This window comes from Nicotiana tomentosiformis, unplaced genomic scaffold (genome assembly GCF_000390325.3).
Source record: "Nicotiana tomentosiformis unplaced genomic scaffold, ASM39032v3 Un00070, whole genome shotgun sequence".
In the NCBI taxonomy this organism is placed as follows: domain Eukaryota; kingdom Viridiplantae; phylum Streptophyta; class Magnoliopsida; order Solanales; family Solanaceae; genus Nicotiana; species Nicotiana tomentosiformis.
This window is the reverse complement of record NW_027174629.1, coordinates 223,905-231,882: the sequence shown is the minus strand read 5'-3', so window position 1 is coordinate 231,882 and position 7,978 is coordinate 223,905.

Below are 7,978 nucleotides of genomic sequence, written 5' to 3'. Positions count from 1 at the left end.
CTAGGCTTGCATGTTCTGCAAACTCAGCCACTGCTTGAACAACAGAGGTAGCATCCTTAAATTTCATGTTCCAATTCTGCCTGCTAATAGAAAATTTACCATCTCCAGGAAATGATTGCCCATGTTCCAACCTTTTATCTTTGAAACCTAAGTGGAATGAACCATCATCATCAACACAATATTGCCTTGAAAGTTCTATAACATCTCTGGGCATGTTCTGCAAATTCAGTCGCTACTTGAGCAGCAGAGGTAGCATCCTTAAATTTCATGTTCCAATTCTGCCTGCCAATAGAAAAATTACCATTACCATCTCTAGAAAATGATTGCCCATGTTCCAACCTTTTATCCTTGAAAACTAAGTGGCATGAACCATCATCATCAACACAATATTGCCTTGAAAGTTCTACAACAGCTCTGGCAGCTAGGCTTGCATGTTCTGCTAACTCAGTCGTTGCTTGAGCAGCAGAGGTAGCATCCTTAAATTTATGTTCCAATTCTTCCTACCAACAGAAAATTTAGCATCTCCTGGAAATGATTGCCCATGTTCCAAACTTTTATCCTTGAAAACTAAGTGGCATGAACCATCATCATCAACACAATTTTGCCTTGAAAGTTCTACAACAACTCTGGAAGCTAGGCTTGCATGTTCTGCAAACTCAGCCACCGCTTGAGCAGTAGAGGTAGCATCCTTAAATTTCATGTTCCAATTCTTCCTGCCAATAGAAAATTTACCATCTCCAGGAAATGATTGTCCATGTTCCAAACATTTATCCTTGAAACCTAAGTGGCATGAACCATCATCATCAACACAATATTGCCTTGAAAGTTCTATAACAGCTCTGGCAGCTAGGCTTGCATATTCTGCACTCTCAGCCGCTGCTTGAGCAGCAGAGGTAGCATCCTTAAATTTCATGTTCCAATTCTACCTGCCAATAGAAAAATTACCATTACCATCTCCAGGAAATGATTGCCCATGTTCCAACCTTTTATCTTTGAAACCTAAGTGGAATGAACCATCATCATCAACACAATATTGCCTTGAAAGTTCTATAACATCTCTGGGCATGTTCTGCAAATTCAGTCGCTACTTGAGCAGCAGAGGTAGCATCCTTAAATTTCATGTTCCAATTCTGCCTGCCAATAGAAAAATTACCATTACCATCTCTAGAAAATGATTGCCCATGTTCCAACCTTTTATCCTTGAAAACTAAGTGGCATGAACCATCATCATCAACACAATATTGCCTTGAAAGTTCTACAACAGCTCTGGCAGCTAGGCTTGCATGTTCTGCTAACTCAGTCGTTGCTTGAGCAGCAGAGGTAGCATCCTTAAATTTATGTTCCAATTCTTCCTACCAACAGAAAATTTAGCATCTCCTGGAAATGATTGCCCATGTTCCAAACTTTTATCCTTGAAAACTAAGTGGCATGAACCATCATCATCAACACAATTTTGCCTTGAAAGTTCTACAACAACTCTGGAAGCTAGGCTTGCATGTTCTGCAAACTCAGCCACCGCTTGAGCAGTAGAGGTAGCATCCTTAAATTTCATGTTCCAATTCTTCCTGCCAATAGAAAATTTACCATTTCCAGGAAATGATTGTCCATGTTCCAAACATTTATCCTTGAAACCTAAGTGGCATGAACCATCATCATCAACACAATATTGCCTTGAAAGTTCTATAACAGCTCTGGCAGCTAGGCTTGCATGTTCTGCACTCTCAGCCGCTGCTTGAGCAGCAGAGGTAGCATCCTTATATTTCATGTTCCAATTCTTCCTAGCAATAGAAATATTTCCATTACCATCTCTAGGATGTGATTGCCCATGTTCCAACCTTTCATCCTTGAAACCTAAGTGGCATGAACCACCATCATCAACACAATATTGCCTTGAAAGTTCTGCAACAGCTCTGGCAGCTAGGCTTGCATGTTCTGCAAACTCAGCCGCTGCTTGAACAGCAGAGGTAGCATCCTTAAATTTCATGTTCCAATTCTGCCTCCCAATAGAAAAATTACCATTACCATCTCTAGAAAATGATTGCCCATGTTCCAACATTTTATCCTTGAAAACTAAGTGGCATGAACCATCATCATCAACACAATATTGCCTTGAAAGTTCTACAACAGCTCTAGCAGCTAGGCTTGCATGTTCTGCAAACTCAGCCGTTGCTTGAGCAGCAGAGGTAGCATCCTTAAATATATGTTCCAATTCTTCCTGCCAATAGAAAATTTACCATCTCCAGGAAATGATTGCCCATGTTCCAAACTTTTATCCTTGAAAACTAAGTGGCATGAACCATCATCATCAACACAATTTTGCCTTGAAAGTTCTACAACAGCTCTGGAAGCCAGTCTTCCATGTTCTGCAAACTCAGCCGCTGCTTGAGCAGCAGAGGTAGCATCCTTAAATTTCATGTTCCAATTCTTCTTGCCAATAGAAAATTTAACATCTCCAGGAAATGATTTCCCATGTTCCAAACATTTATCCTTGAAACCTAAGTGGCATGAACCATCATCCTCAACACAATATTGCCTTGAAAGTTCTACAACAGCTCTGGCAGCTAGGCTTGCATGTTCTACAATCTCAGCCGCTGCTTGAGCAGCAGTGGTAGCATCCTTAAATTTCATGTTCCAATTCTTCTTGCCAATAGAAAATTTAACATCTCCAGGAAATGATTTCCCATGTTCCAAACATTTATCCTTGAAACCTAAGTGGCATGAACCATCATCATAAACACAATATTGCCTTGAAAGTTCTACAACAGCTCTGGCAGCTAGGCTTGCATGTTCTGCAATCTCAGCCGCTGCTTGAGTAGCAGAGGTAGCATCCTTAAATTTGATGTTCCAATTCTGCCTGCCAATAGAAAAATTACCATTACCATCTCCAGGAAATGATTGCCCATGTTCCAACCTTTTATCCTTGAAACCTAAGTGGCATGAACCACCATCATCAACACAATATTGCCTTGAAAGTTCTACAACAGCTCTGGCAGCTAGGCTTGCATGTTCTGCAAACTCAGCCGCTGCTTGAGCAGCAGAGGTAGCATCTTTATATTTCATGTTCCAATTCTTCCTGGCAATGGAAATATTACCGTTACCATCTCCAGGATATGATTGCCCATGTTCCAGCCTTTTATACTTGAAAATTAAGTGGCATGAACCATCATCATCAACACTATATTGCCTTGAAAGTTCTGCAACAGCTCTGGCAACTAGGCTTTCATGTTCTGCAAACTCAGCCACTGCTTGAATAACAGAGGTAGCATCCTTAATTTTCATGTTCCAATTCTGCCTGCCAATAGAAAAATTACCATTACCATCTCTAGAAAATGATTGCCCATGTTCCAACCTTTTATCCTTGAAAACTAAGTGGCATGAACCATCATCATCAACACAATATTGCCTTGAAAGTTCTACAACAGCTCTGGCAGCTAGGCTTGCATGTTCTGCAAACTCAGCCGTTGCTTGAGCAGCAGAAGTAGCATCCTTAAATTTATGTTCCAATTCTTCCTGCCAATAGAAAATTTACCATCTCCAGGAAATGATTGCCTATGTTCCAAACTTTTATCCCTGAAAACTAAGTGGCATGAACCATCATCATCAACACAATTTTGCCTTGAAAGTTCTACAACAACTCTGGAAGCTAGGCTTGCATGTTCTGCAAACTCAGCCACCGCTTGAGCAGTAGAGGTAGCATCCTTAAATTTCATGTTCCAATTCTTCCTGCCAATAGAAAATTTACCATCTCCAGGAAATGATTGTCCATGTTCCAAACATTTATCCTTGAAACCTAAGTGGCATGAACCATCATCATCAACACAATATTGCCTTGAAAGTTCTACAACAGCTCTGGCAGCTAGGCTTGCATGTTCTGCACTCTCAGCCGCTGCTTGAGCAGCAGAGGTAGCATCCTTAGATTTCATGTTCCAATTCTACCTGCCAATAGAAAAATTACCATTACCATCTCCAGGAAATGATTGCCCATGTTACAACCTTTTATCCTTGAAACCTAAGTGGCATGAACCACCATCATCAACACAGATATTGCCTTGAAATTCTACAACAGCTCTAGCAGCTAGGCTTGCATGTTCTACAAACTCAGCCGCTGCTTGAGCAGCAGAGGTAGCATCCTTATATTTCAAGTTCCAATTCTTCCTAGCAATAGAAATATTACCATTACCATCTCCAGGATGTGATTGCCCATGTTCCAACCTTTTATACTCAAAAACTAATTGGCATGAACCATCATCATCAACACTATATTGCCTTGAAAGTTCTGCAACAGCTCGGGCAACTAGGCTTTCATGTTCTGCAAACTCAGCCGCTGCTTGAACAGCAGAGGTAGCATCCTTAAATTTCATGTTCCAATTCTGCCTCCCAATAGAAAAATTACCATTACCATCTCTAGAAAATGATTGCCCATGTTCCAACCTTTTATCCTTGAAAACTAAGTGGCATGAACCATCATCATCAACACAATATTGCCTTGAAAGTTCTACAACAGCTCTAGCAGCTAGGCTTGCATGTTCTGCAAACTCAGCCGTTGCTTAAGCAGCAGAGGTAGCATCCTTAAATATATGTTCCAATTCTTCCTGCCAATAGAAAATTTAACATCTCCAGGAAATGATTTCCCATGTTCCAAACATTTATCCTTGAAACCTAAGTGGCATGAACCATCATCATAAACACAATATTGCCTTGAAAGTTCTACAACAGCTCTGGCAGCTAGGCTTGCATGTTCTGCAATCTCAGTCGCTGCTTGAGTAGCAGAGGTAGCATCCTTAAATTTCATGTTCCAATTCTGCCTGCCAATAGAAAAATTACCATTACCATCTCCAGGAAATGATTGCCCATGTTCCAACCTTTTATCCTTGAAACCTAAGTGGCATGAACCACCATCATCAACACAATATTGCCTTGAAAGTTCTACAACAGCTCTGGCAGCTAGGCTTGCATGTTCTGCAAACTCAGCCGCTGCTTGAGCAGCAGAGGTAGCATCTTTATATTTCATGTTCCAATTCTTCCTGGCAATGGAAATATTACCGTTACCATCTCCAGGATATGATTGCCCATGTTCCAGCCTTTTATAGTTGAAAATTAAGTGGCATGAACCATCATCATCAACACTATATTGCCTTGAAAGTTCTGCAACAGCTCTGGCAACTAGGCTTTCATGTTCTGCAAACTCAGCCACTGCTTGAACAACAGAGGTAGCATCCTTAATTTTCATGTTCCAATTCTGCCTGCCAATAGAAAAATTACCATTACCATCTCTAGAAAATGATTGCCCATGTTCCAACCTTTTATCCTTGAAAACTAAGTGGCATGAACCATCATCATCAACACAATATTGCCTTGAAAGTTCTACAACAGCTCTGGCAGCTAGGCTTGCATGTTCTGCAAACTCAGCCGTTGCTTGAGCAGCAGAAGTAGCATCCTTAAATTTATGTTCCAATTCTTCCTGCCAATAGAAAATTTACCATCTCCAGGAAATGATTGCCTATGTTCCAAACTTTTATCCCTGAAAACTAAGTGGCATGAACCATCATCATCAACACAATTTTTCCTTGAAAGTGCTACAATAGCTCTGGAAGCTAGGCTTGCATGTTCTGCAAACTCAGCCACTGCTTGAGCAGCAGAGGTAGAATCCTTAAATTTCATGTTCCAATTCTTCCTGCCAATAGAAAATTTACCATCTCCAGGAAATGATTGCCCATGTTCCAAACATTTATCCTTGAAACCTAAGCGGCATGAACCATCATCATCAACACAATATTGCCTTGAAAGTTCTACAACAGCTCTGGCAGCTAGGCTTGCATGTTCTGCAATCTCAGCCGCTGCTTGAGCAGCAGAGGTAGCATCCTTAAATTTCATGTTCCAATTCTGCCTGCCAATAGAAAACTTACCATTACCATCTCTAGGAAATGATTGCCCATGTTCCAAACTTTTATCCTTGAAACCTAAGTGGCATGAACCACTATCATCAACAAAATATTGCCTTGAAAGTTCTACAACAGCTCTGGCAGCTAGGCTTGCATGTTCTGCAATCTCAGCCGCTGCTTGAGCAGCAGAGGTAGCATCCTTAAATTTCATGTTCCAATAATGCCTGCCAATAGAAAAATTACCATTACCATCTCGAGGAAATGATTGCCCATGTTCCAAACATTTATCCTTGAAACCTAAGTGGCATGAACCATCATCATTAACACAATATTGCCTTGAAAGTTCTACAACAGCTCTGGCAGCTAGGCTTGCATGTTCTGCAATCTCAGCCGCTGCTTGAGCAGCAGAGGTAGCATCCTTAAATTACATGTGGCAATAATGCCTGCCAATAGAAAAATTACCATTACCATCTCTAGGAAATGATTGCCCATGTTCCAAACATTTATCCTTGAAACCTAAGTGGCATGAACCATCATCATCAACACAATATTGCCTTGAAAGTTCTACAACAGCTCTGGCAGCTAGGCTTGCATGTTCTGCAATCTCAGCCGCTGCTTGAGCAGCAGAGGTAGCATCCTTAAATTTCATGTTCCAATTCTGCCTGCCAATAGAAAACTTACCATTACCATCTCTAGGAAATGATTGCCCATGTTCCAAACTTTTATCCTTGAAACCTAAGTGGCATGAACCACTATCATCAACACAATATTGCCTTGAAAGTTCTACAACAGCTCTGGCAGCTAGGCTTGCATGTTCTGCAATCTCAGCCGCTGCTTGAGCAGCAGAGGTAGCATCCTTAAATTACATGTTCCAATAATGCCTGCCAATAGAAAAATTACCATTACCATCTCGAGGAAATGATTGCCCATGTTCCAAACATTTATCCTTGAAACCTAAGTGGCATGAACCATCATCATTAACACAATATTGCCTTGAAAGTTCTACAACAGCTCTGGCAGCTAGGCTTGCATGTTCTGCAATCTCAGCCGCTGCTTGAGCAGCAGAGGTAGCATCCTTAAATTACATGTGGCAATAATGCCTGCCAATAGAAAAATTACCATTACCATCTCTAGGAAATGATTGCCCATGTTCCAAACATTTATCCTTGAAACCTAAGTGGCATGAACCATCATCATCAACACAATATTGCCTTGAAAGTTCTACAACAGCTCTGGCAGCTAGGCTTGCATGTTCTGCAAACTCAGCCGTTGCTTGAGCAGCAGAGGTAGCATCCTTAAATATATGTTCCAATTCTTCCTGCCAATAGAAAATTTACCATCTCCAGGAATTGATTACCGATGTTCCAAACTTTTATCCTTGAAAACTAAGTGGCATGAACCATCATCATCAAAATAATTTTGCCTTGAAAGTTCTACAACAGCTCTGGAAGCCAGGCTTGCATGTTCTGCAAACTCAGCCGCTGCTTGAGCAGCAGAGGTAGCATCCTTAAATTTCATGTTCCAATTCTTCTTGCCAATAGAAAATTTAACATCTCCAGGAAATGATTTCCCATGTTCCAAACATTTATCCTTGAAACCTAAGTGGCATGAACCATCATCATCAACACAATATTGCCTTGAAAGTTCTACAACAGCTCTGGCAGCTAGGCTTGCATATTCTGCATTCTCAGCCGCTGCTTGAGCAGCAGAGGTAGCATGCTTAAATTTCATATTCCAATTCTGCCTGCCAATAGAAAAATTACCATTACCATCTCCAGGAAATGATTGCCCATGATCCAACCTTTTAACCTTGAAACCTAAGTTGCATGAACCACCATCATCAACACAATATTGCTTTGAAAGTTCTACAACAGCTTTGGCAGCTAGGCTTGCATGTTCTGCAAACTCAGCCGCTGCTGGAGAAGCAGAGGTAGCATCCTTATATTTCATATTCCAATTCTGCCTGGCAATAGAAATATTACCATTACCATCTCCAGGATATGATTGCCCATGTTCCAACCTTTTATACTTGAAAACTAAGTGGCATGAACCATCATCATCAACACTATATTGCCTTGAAAGTTCTACAACAGCTC